Here is an 11,749-nt window from a genome sequence, read left to right as displayed (position 1 = left end):
CATGTGGACTATAAATAAGCCAATACATACATCAATTATAAACATCTAGTTGTTGAACATAGTGACAATGTTTGTTTACTTTACAAAAATACCTAAATAGGTAAACAACAACAAGTAATTAAAAAATTTACAAAGCAACTTTACAATAAGTCTACCCAAGCTTTGCCTCTCCTAGGCTTATGGGTTCTCTTCTTGCATCATTTTTTCCTTGAAGGTTGCTTTGGATTGTTGCAAGTCCTCTTTGCCACCTCTTTCTGCCCTTGCATTATGTTGCACAATCTCTTTATCCTTCTTTGAATGAAGCTCTGGATGTAACTTCCAACATAATTCAGTGTCATGCCCATGCATCTTCCAATGAGTACAGAAGAAATTTCTCTTGTTTGCCGACATAGAATTTCTCTCATGCGAAGGAGAGTCATTATGTTTGATGCCTATAATTTGATTCATTATTTTAACCATTGTCATATGTTTATCATATACATCCATGCAAGGGTCAAATGCATCACAAAAAGTACAAGGGTACTTATTCCACAAGTATTCCAAACTACCATGCATTGGAAAACACCCATGAGAGTTATACCTGTCTCTAGGGCTGCAACATTGACAAAGTGGAGTGGACGATTCCATGCAAGGTCCATTCAAGCATTCATCTTGCTTGGGAGATAAATGAACATTGTCACAAGGTGGTGACATCTCATCCTTAGATGGCAGATGTGCCTCAAGTCGTTTAGAGCATTCTCTAAACTCCCTTCAACCATATCCCAATCCTTGATACATCGGTCTCTCTTCCACCATGATTGGATTGGTAATAACTTGACCATTTTTATCGAGGCCTCCACCTTCATAACCCATCTTGGAAATCAAATCCATACCTATGCCTTTACTATGTTGCTCAAATGCTACAAAAGAAGTGTTATGCACATAAACAAAAGGAATGGTACTTGAAATGCTAATTACCTCCTTAAACTTATCATTCATGTTTTTGGCTTCTGATGATGACGACAATGATATTTCATATGAATCTAGCCACCCACTCTTATCCACTAGCATATGGTGTGTTTCTTGAAGATGTTTTCAAAATGCACATGCATCATCTTCCACATATGGTCCAAAACCACTATTTGAACCATGACCACATACTGGCTTCATTCTAGAGGTTTATCTTGATGGTACAGGAGTAGAACTTTCAGCAACTTGTTCTTCAAACACATGTTGAAACTAAAGTCACATGTGTCTCTTCTCCTCTTCAACCATCTTTAGCATCCTTCTCAACTCTATGTTCTCCATACGAAGAGCCAAATTCTACTCCTCTAGCTCTTTTGAGAGTCTTTTGTCTGCCCATTCTTGCAACTTTGTCAACTGGTGCTCTGATACCAAAATGATCTAAATTGGAGTAGGTGTTTTCTTCCTCTTTTCTAAAATCAAATAAAAACAAAAATAGGATTGTGTTGACGCTTTGCAAGATAAAATGGGTCTTGAAACAAACAGGATTTTTCAATGTCTCTTCAAGTCATGAATTAGTCTTCACATGCAACTTAACATAAGAAACATAACAACACATAACTCTTGCAGGCATAATGAAGAGATAACAAATTATTTTTTGATGGAGTTCACCCTTCCTGGGCTACATCTCTGGGCCTGCTAACATAGCTAGACCACTCATATATTCAATAGAAAAATGGAGTACATAAATAGTTAGTTGATGGTAAACATGTGGCTATTACCCCTACAAGGTAATTTTCTCATGAAAATAACTCTCACAAACAACAACAACACAAAGAATCTCCTACAAAGATGTCATACTCCAACTGAAATGAGCTAAAATGAGCATGTGGGCACTTCAATTCCACATTGAAGCACATAACAAAACTTCCCTCGACATAACATAATGAGAAAAGTGAACCTAAGCTGAACACTGCAAGTTACAACTGTTGTAGTAGACTTTTGAAGGTGAGAATACCCCTACAAGGCCTTCTCCATGCCCAAACACCTTAAAGAATTGCTTCCAAATCTTGATTAATTGATACACCTTTGGTCTCAAACCTAAAAAATAATACTTATATGTGCTCAAATTAGAAATTAGAGGTCACCAATGGATTCAAAACATCCAAAAACCCCTAAGTGCACTCTTTCTGAGCTCAATTTCGCCAAAAAATCCAAAAGATATGGCTCTCCAAAGCTCCATATGAGACCGTAGACAGAGGAGCCATGGGACAATTCCTTTGGCCTATGACGCACCAGAACATAGGCCTTATTTAACATAGTGATAGGATGCCAAGTATTTATAGTGCCTTTCACTGAATTCATGGAAATGCAATCAATTCTTGATTTTCCATCTCATATATTCTCCTTAACAAAATACTTTAGCCATAAAGAACACATATCAGCATAGACATCCCACATCTTTGGCCAACTGATATTTACATAAAATATTTATGCCATATATTTCTAATTTTTTATTTTGTTTGAAGATTTCAAAAGATATAATTTAATACATTTAGTCCACAGATTGTGCCTTTCTTAACTCTTAATTTTAAAATGGGTACATGTTGACATGATTTTCTAGTTTCCATGACACTCGATTAAGAGTTACTCAACTAAATATATGTTTTTAGAATGTAGGCTTCTGTGATCCATGATTAAAGCATAACCCTTTTGAATAAATCACATAAAAAATTTATGATCGACGCGTTCTGAACCCCTACTCAATTTGAAAATAAATTTGAAACATTTGTTTAATATCGAAGATGTCTTCCAACATGATCATATAAGGATTCCTTTAGGATTATTATAGATGTCTCTTAGATTTTGCAGCTTTTTAAAATATGTTTTGAAAATGAATTCAAAATAGTTGTTTAAACCCAAAGAAGTCCTCCATCGTGACGATATAAGGATTTCTTTAGGATTCTTATATATGTCTCTTAGTTATTGCAGTTTTAATGTTACTAGATTGTGGTGAAGGACAAATATGAAAACCAAGGTGGTTATGTTATGGGATTGATATATTGCGCTGGATGGCTAAATTTAGAAGATATAATTATTTTTTGCTGACTCAAGAGTTGTCACTGAATTGATCAATGGTAAGTCATATTTTGCCTCTCCATTTTTGCACATCTAGATGCATAGAATATGTGGTTTAAAAGACACATTTCTATGGACACTTTTTCTCATGTGTTTTGGGAGATTAGTTCTTCCACTGATGCCCTTTCCAAAAAGGGTCCAATAATGCAGCCTCGAAGAATTTACTATTATGTTTTCAGTCATGGCAATCTGTTGAATGTTGGGACGATTCCTTTTGTGTGAATTAAGTGTTGGTTGGGCACATACAAGGTTGGATGCTCTGTTTTAAAATTAGATCATATGCAGATACATGTGAGATGCATATTGAACCGATTTTGTCAAGGCACTCTTTGTGTGCAATGCTTTTTATATTTTGTATGGTGTAGATGTTTTTGGTTGATAGTGGATGAAAATATTTTTAATGGTATTTAACTACTTTGAAGTATGTAATTTTTGTATTTGGAGGATTTAGATACATCACAAATATAAAAAAATTTATAATTGGTTTTCCTATTTTAATAGATAACATGTAGAGTTTTCTCTCCTTTAGGTTATTTTTCTTTTTAAGTTTTTATTCTATTAAAGAAAATCAAAATAAATTTTAGAGAGTTTATTCTCTTTTCTAAATTGTAATATAATTATTTTACATTTTTTCTTTCTTTGGCACTTTTTTTTTGTGAATTTTGCCGAAATTCCGAAAAGAAATTTGCAAGTATTTATTGCATATATTTTGTCGTGATGATGGATCCTCTTTTGGTATTGAAAAGTCAACAACTTTCGAATACCACTGTGGAAAATCCAAACTCTCTATCTACAAAAGCAAACCACATAAGTGTAAAATGTAAAATATCTTTTGTTTTTTTACATGTAAATGGAATATTGCTAGTGTTTTCTATAGTTCATTGTCTAAATTTCGTTATACAACTGATATGTATGGTTTTTAGATATATTAATCATTATTAAGAGAGAAAATAAAAGTAGTTTATATTATTTGAAGTGAGACGAGGGGCTTTCATGTTCATTGGTCGTATTCTCAATTTGGTTCATATGTGCTTATAGTGAGAAGAAGCAAAGGAATATTTGGATCTAATGTTGAGAGTCTTATTGAAGGGCGCAATTTGATTAGGCCCTATAAATGAGTAGCATTAAGAAGTAGCCAATTTTGGGTATGAACAAACTACTCCCCTTTGAATCCAAAGGATTTCCTCCATTAATCATTGTGTAAATGACATGTACATTGTTTAGTAAGAAAACACGTTAAGAGAAGAATTTATGTTTCCTATGGTTCACATAGTACATTATATATATATATATATATATATATATATATATAGAGAGAGAGAGAGAGAGAGAGAGAGAGAGAGAGAGAGAGAATCACATTTGAGTTACATGATTAATTGTTTGATCGTTGACAAGTTGAGTAAATTGAAAAGCCAAGGTCTAGGTGTGTGACCTTATTTAAGATATGCATGAGCTTTGTTGACAAAGACCATCTTCAAAGAGGCACTCCATGGAAATGGGAGTTATTAGTAAAAGGGCCATGAACAAGGTGACAACGAAAGATAAAAGCACGAGAGCAAAGGTGAAAACAGTACATCAGAGGGAAAAGATAGAAGTGAGGAAAAAGCCTTTTTTTTGGTGTGTATATTTGTGAGGAAGGAAATGGAAATCTAACCCGAATGGCAAAATTTTGCGACAATATTGAGTTATGTTATTTATTGTGCACGATTACGATTACCATTATTATTGGGTGAAGGTTCCAAACCTTCATATGAGAGAGAGGCACTGGTTGGACAGAAGCGCGCGCATTTGGGTTAGAGATGGTGGGATTTTTACAACGGTTAGTTCCACACGATTTTCAAAATTTGCGACACATGAATAGGAATAATTAAGTTTGTAAGATGTGTGGCCAAAACACACTTGTGAATCTGAGAAGTAGTGGTGGCATCAATATGAATTGCAAAATTCGTATGGTCGTGTTGTTTCTGGTGATAGGAATTGGAATTGTTGGGATAATTTATGCTTGGCATTTCATGTGGTTCCATGGTCTAGTGGTGAGGACATTGGACTCTGAATCTAGTAACCCGACTTCAAATCTCGGTGGAACCTCGTTGCTTTGTTTCACAACCAATGGTTGTGTTTTTCTTTTTCTTTTAATGTGGTGCGGTGTGTGGGATGATGAAATAAGATTTGAGCACTTTGTGTTTGTTTTTCTTTTAATGCGGTGTGGTAAGTCCATACTTCTCCTTTTTGGTAGATTGTGGCAAAGAGACAAAGTAGCCAGTCTTTTCCACCTTTCGCAGCCACTCCTTTGGCTAAAGGGTTGTAACTATCCCTTCTTCACTCTGCTCCATCAGTGCGCCAATCGCCAAATGAGGAAATTTTGTTGTATCTGCCAGGTCCTAGTGTTCAAATTTCATTGTCAAAATACAACCAACCACCGATCTTTCAACTGGAACCCATTTTGGAAGAGACGAGATGATGTGTATATTATCAACTTCATCCAAATTGGTAGGTACCTTAGCCTTCCCTTTGCTTGTAGGCACATACTTGGGCCATCATACTGGATGGATAGTATCCTCATCAGGCTTTATTTCTTCGACATATGTTGGAGAGCCTGCTTCCTCCTCGTCACTTTCAATTGTGATTGTTTTGCTCTTTTCTTTCATTGTGAGCGTGCTAAATTTGTTACACAAAAATATCGTCACCATGATTATTTGCAGTCAGTATGGGTCTATCATCACTTGTACTGTCCTCCTAAGCAAGTCTCAGACCTCAGTTCTTCCAATCAAGCTTTGGAAATAAGAGAAAGACATTAAAAATCAATGTAACTCTGGTTCCGCACTTTCTCTCATGGTCACCTGTGGTCCCGCACCTTCTGTGTACAAAAACTGCGGACCTGCCCGCTCTGTCCCTAACGGTGTAGGTGCGGACCCCTGTGAAAGTCAAAAGGCGCAAGTTTTATCTTAAAAAACTCACTTTGGGTTAATTCTAGAGGTTTCTAGAAGGAATTTTGACTTGGATTGTTCGCTCTAAGGTGGTTCATGCATCCCAAAAGAGAAGGAGCTAATCCCTTGATGAGAGGAGCTATCCCTTTGAAGGAGGGCTTTATCCCTTTGAAGGAGGACCTAGTAACCTCCCTCCATTGCACTATAAATACAGGCATTGGGCTGGTTGCTGGAGAGGTTAGAAGCTTAACATTTTTGAGGGTAAATGCTGGTGAAATCAAGACTTCCTAGTTAAGCTTAAGAGGAGAGATCACAAATCTTTTTGGCTTCATTGGGGAGTGAGTGAAACTTGTCAAAGTAGAGGAGACTTCTTGCTGGACCCTGGGAGGAGCTTGTACAGCGTCAAGGCAAAGGTTGTAAAGTTCTTCTTCTTTTGAATTAATACAATCAAACTCATTTTTCTCAACAAGTATCTTATGTTATTTGTTTCATGGACTCCTTGACTTTCATGTTAAATATGTTTTATGCAATTGGCTTTTCAAGTGCTATTTAATTTGTTTGCCTTGTTTGTGTTTGCAGATTCGCGAAAAGGAGCTCATTTGGATCAAAGGAGCGAGGGCATCCACAAGCTTGCGTTGGACCTAAGGTAGGCCCTAAAAACATTTGTTTGCTATTGTTTATCAAAGCATATTTAGAGAAAGATAGTGTCTGGTTGGTTTGCTTGTCATTAGGTCTTCTTTAGATTCTAGGAAGGTCTATCTTGTCCGCAAGATCGACTTATTCCGTGTGACAAAATGGCGACTCCACTGGGGACTTGATTGTTGTCCTTGTTTTTACTTTGACCTGAGAAACTGTATTTTTGTTTCTGTTTTTGGCTTGTTGTGTGTAAAATTAGGTAGAGTTTGTAGATCCAGGGTTATTTTTCGTTTTTCATAGCTTTGGGAGAGGACCGCACCCTATCCGTTTGACACAGTGCATACCTACCTGCAGCTTGGCTTTTAGCACAGAGCGGGACTGCACCTGTGTCAACTGTGGGCCTGCGGACCCTGTTAAAATTTTGAAAAACCCTAAAATTTCCTCTGATTAGTCAGCTTAGTTGTGTTTATAAATTGTTATCCACTGCCCAGACCTGCATATAACTTGTCAGAAGCTTTCCTTGGATTGATTTCATTAGTGTTAGGGTTTTAGGTGAATTTCCTAGGAGTTTTGCTTGTTGGGTTTGTTTTTCATTGTGGTTGTGTAGTGGCTCTGAACTTAGAAGTTGTAGGGACTTCAGATCACCTTAGTGTCTACTAGCCTTCTTATGAGTCTGACCATTTATGAAATCTCCCCTTGTTTGAGGAATTCGCTTTGAGTTTTCTCTTTACAAAACTTTGAAAAGCTTGTGTTTGAAAGTTTGGATTTTCATTTTCAAAAAGAAAACAAAATTGGTTGTTCTTGACTTATTTGTGATTCTGCATAAATTAGTCCTTAGCTTACATCTAGCTAAGTAAAACATCCTTAAAAAATACTTTTAGTAGGCTTTGACTTCAAATAGGTTTTTATAGTTTGTAGATCTCAAAGTTAGTCGTTTGCATTAGTTTTGAGTGTTTTATTAAAAAATATAAAAATCTCTTTTGGAAAAAAGTTTTTTTTTGTAGTGATTGAGTGCTTTGAAACGAAAAAGGGAAATTTTTGTGAAATAACTAGTTGTCTCATTTTTGAGTGCTTTGGAAAGGAAAAGCTCTTCTTTTAATTTGTTTAATTGAGAAAGATTTTTGTTTACAAAGTATTTGCATTCTCAAACTCTTTCTTAGTTTAGAAGTTCATCGAAGAGAAAAAGATTGTTTAGATCATCTTAGGTGCATTTTTTAGTGATTTTGAGTTGAGTCTTCATACCACGAGTTTCATCTCCGCACCTTTGGACTTAAACAAAAACCACTAAAATTAACGCTTAAAGTAAAATTCACCTAGTAACATTTTTATTTCTAGGGCTCTGATACACCAACTTAGCTTAGGCTAGTGTCTTGGAGTAGGAGAGTAATTAACTCTCCAAGACAGTAAAAACAAACAAGTAGCTGTATCTTATGGTAGGGAAGAAATCCAATTGTTGCAATTATGCTCTGGGAAAGCTCCTCTTAAAGGAGAAGCACGAGATCGTGTCCGAACCAGTGTGGGAATCAATCCTTCCTCATTGGGAATGACGCCAAATATTCACGTATTAAAAACGGTAAACCTCGGATTAACCATTGTCGAGGAGCATGGGGTCACTTGTTGGTAAACCTTGGATTATGTCAAGGATCCTTCAAGGGGATTGAGCTTGCTACTCTGCCCTTGTGTGCGTATCGGATCGTAGACTGTTCCCCCAGGTGTATTTGTCTCAGTTGGTAACCTTAGTGGCCATATTCTTTAGGACTCTTCCTGAGGTGACAGTGGTGGGAAGATCCCACTGTACCTGGAGCAGACGTCGGCTAGACTCACTTGGATTTTCTGGGGGGTTCTCTTCACTCAAGACGGTTAAGTGGAGGAACTTGTGCCAGTCTATTCATTAAGCATTTTGCCGGGGTAACTGTTCCAACCGCCATTTCTGTATTGAACTCTGCGACATTGGATTTCATCACCAACTAGTGTTTTCGGTACGGAAAGTTAATGTTTGTGTGTGTTTGATCTCCTAGATTCTTTAGGCGTGTGATTCAAATTTGTTTGGTTCTTTAGAGACTTTAGGTTCTTTTCATTGAGATTTTACTTTGCTTGTGTGTGAAGTAGTTAAAAGTCTTTAACTGTGGCTGAATTACCAAGGCAGTCTCGTAGACTTCGGGGCCAGTCTCCTGAGTTAGTAAACGTGGCTAAGTTATTGAGGAGGTCTTGTAGACTTCGGGGCCAACCTCCTAAGGAAGTACCAAGCCAGCTTGAAGGCTTGAAAGTCCTCGTAACTCCTAGAGACAGTAGAGTTGGGTCACCTGAGGAAGGAGAATCTTCTTTGATAGTACATCCTGATTTTCAACCGTTAGTAGCAGAGTATAATCCACAGTCAGTGTCTGTCTCCGAAATTGCTGGTAGCTTTTCATCTGCTAGTGATATAGGTGAAGAACCTGAAATATCCAAGCTTGAAAGTGAATTTGCTGCTACTCCGACATTGGGGTTTGTTTCTCCAACTTCTAGTGGTCCTGGTTCACCTAGGGTAGAAAGAGTAATCACCCAAGATCTTCCTTCTGGACTTATTGCTATTGAAGAACTTGCTCCGGAAGAAGAAGTAGGCATCCCTATCCCTGAAAATCAACCTGTTATTGAACTAAGGGAGCGTGAATCAATTTTTTACAGTCCACCTAGGAGTAGTTCTTGGTATCTTTCTTTGACTAAATTTCTAGAAAACTCAGGGTTAAGTTTTTCACCACCTCGTGCTCCTTATCACCCAACACCTAGAGGTTTTTATACTCCCGTCAATATGGCAGGGCAGTCATCCATGTTTACTCAATCACCCGAATCTTTTTTGTATGGTGGTCCTTCTGTTCCCTCCGGGTATCAGTCACTTTTTGGTACTTTTTCGGGAGCATCTCCTCAACCCATTGAGCAAGGGTTATTAACTGGAAACAATGGTACTAAGCCGTTGAGCGTAGAAGACATTCTTATGATGTCAGGTTCTATTCCCAATCCTCAACCTCAAGGTGGCCAGTTACCGCCTGGGGGGTAGCCTCAATTAACGCCTGGGGGGCAACCTCAAGGACAGTACATACCTATGGGACAGTACGTTCCTCAAGGTCAACCCCAGACTCAATATGTACCCCAAGGTCAACCCCAGTATCAATTTATACCTCAAGGTCAACCCCAGTATCAGTATCTGCCTCAAGGGTATCAACCCCAAGGTCAATACTCGAACCAAGGTTTCCAACCACCCCAAGGTCAAACGTATGTTCAAGGAACGGGAAATGTACCTTTCAATTATCAATCCTACCCTCAACCCGGTTATGGTCCTCAGTATTCTCAACCTGTTATGGGTCAGTACCCCGGAATGAATATAGTGTGGGATCCATCGCAAACCCAACAGGTGTTGCAGCCAAGTGTACAGTTGTCATCTCAAACTGGACAACCCTTAGTTTCTGGTTCACCCCAACAACCAGTCCAGTCTAACATTCAAACTTCTGTACCTTTGGTAGTTTCTTAGCCTGGGCCTAGTACACCTCATACTCCACCTCAAACGACTGCTACAACTGCCTCAACATCTGTTCAACCTACCCCACCTACTTCTGGAGTATCGACAGCTCTGGTTTCTACTGTTCCTGTATCTACTCCTTAGACATCTTTACCACCGTCTGGATCTACGATTCAAACTTCGGTTCAAATGCCTGTAGGACAACCTGGTTTAAGTACGGTTGTCACAAGTCAACCACAATTCACCTATCAACCGTACCAGGGACAGTACCAATTCGGTTATGTTGTGCAGCAGCCAATTTATCAGTATCAACCGTACCCTGGGTACACTTATCAACAACCTCAACAACCCCAGTACGGTCCGGTTAATCCTGGTTTTCCGGGAGGATACAATATCCCAAACGTGATTCCTATTCCTAGTTATCCTGGATATCCTCCTCCTAGAGCTGGTCTCATGACCCAGAGTTTTAGGGATCCTAATCGGCAGTTACCGTTTATCGCAACTTTGGACTTACCTGACTTGTCGCGCCTAACGAACGATCCCATTAATTATCTTCCGTTTTGGTCGCCAATGCCGAATAAGTTGCCCAGTGACATTCCCAAGTTCGAAGGTAAATCAGGAGAGGACCCGTCGAACCATGTGATGACTTACCACCTTTGGTGTGCGTCTAACTCCATCACAGATGATTCAATCCGTCTTATACTTTTCCAGCGCACTCTAATTGGTCTCACGGCCAAGTGGTACATTGAGCTACCGCGAGGCACTTTTTATAATTTTAGTCAGTTAGCTACCTTGTTTTTAACTCATTTTCAGTTGCCAGTCCGATATGACAATATCACGTAACTGTTAACTTCGTTAAAACAATCGACATCCACTTACATTTCAGATCATATACATGAGTGGAGACGTCGATGACGTTTAGTGAAGGTATTTATTCCGGATCAAATCTTGGCTGAGTGGTTTGTAAAATCTTTGTTGCCAAAGATCACTGAAGAAGTTGCTAAAGCCGGAGTTGTTACTGAGGAGCAAGTAATTGCTCAAGCACAGTACCTTGACTTGGTCTATACTCAGTCAGGTACGTTACACGAAAAAATCCCCGATCTTCCCAAGTAAAATCAAATCGCTGCAGCTCCTTTGGGATCTCATGCCGCCGATGGTATGATTGGTACGGTTAACACTAAAAGTAAGAAGAAGTCTTCCAAGAATTCTTCCCATATCATAACCTTGCCTGACTCCCCAACAGGAGATTCTTCTGCAGATATTTCCGCCGATATTCACGTTGTAGAGTCATCTACAGCCAAATCAAAATCCGGTGGGAAGAAGAAAGGAAAGAAGAAGAATAAAACGGACAAAAGTTCAAAGGAGAAACCTGAAAAGGCGGAATCCAATGATGAAAAGCACAAACCTTGTTATCCTTGTCTCATTTGTGACGATGAACATTTTACAAGAGACTGCCCTCATCGTGGAGAGGTTGCGAAGATTGTCAAGGGTTCCCAAACTCCTGTTGTTTTGAAGGATCCTTTTCCGGCTCAAGATAGTAAGATGATAGGTTCATCCTCAAATGCCAATGAAGAACCCATTCTGATGATGTCCCATGTTAGGATTGCGACTC

The 11,749-nt window shown here is 38.5% G+C and overlaps 1 non-coding gene across 1 annotated transcript; it reads left to right on the top strand.

Moving 5' to 3' along the window:
* Positions 1-5,097: 5,097 nt before the first annotated feature.
* On the top strand, positions 5,098-5,169 carry TRNAQ-CUG (transfer RNA glutamine (anticodon CUG)). Its single transcript has one exon. It is a non-coding gene; the product is annotated as a tRNA-Gln (tRNA).
* The last annotated feature ends 6,580 nt before the right edge of the window (positions 5,170-11,749 follow it).

The sequence above is a fragment of the Pinus tabuliformis genome, chromosome 3_1 (assembly GCF_031772625.1).
Source record: "Pinus tabuliformis cultivar Carrire ecotype Pingquan chromosome 3_1, CPIR1, whole genome shotgun sequence".
In the NCBI taxonomy this organism is placed as follows: domain Eukaryota; kingdom Viridiplantae; phylum Streptophyta; class Pinopsida; order Pinales; family Pinaceae; genus Pinus; species Pinus tabuliformis.
This window is presented reverse-complemented; position numbering and strand designations above follow the sequence as displayed.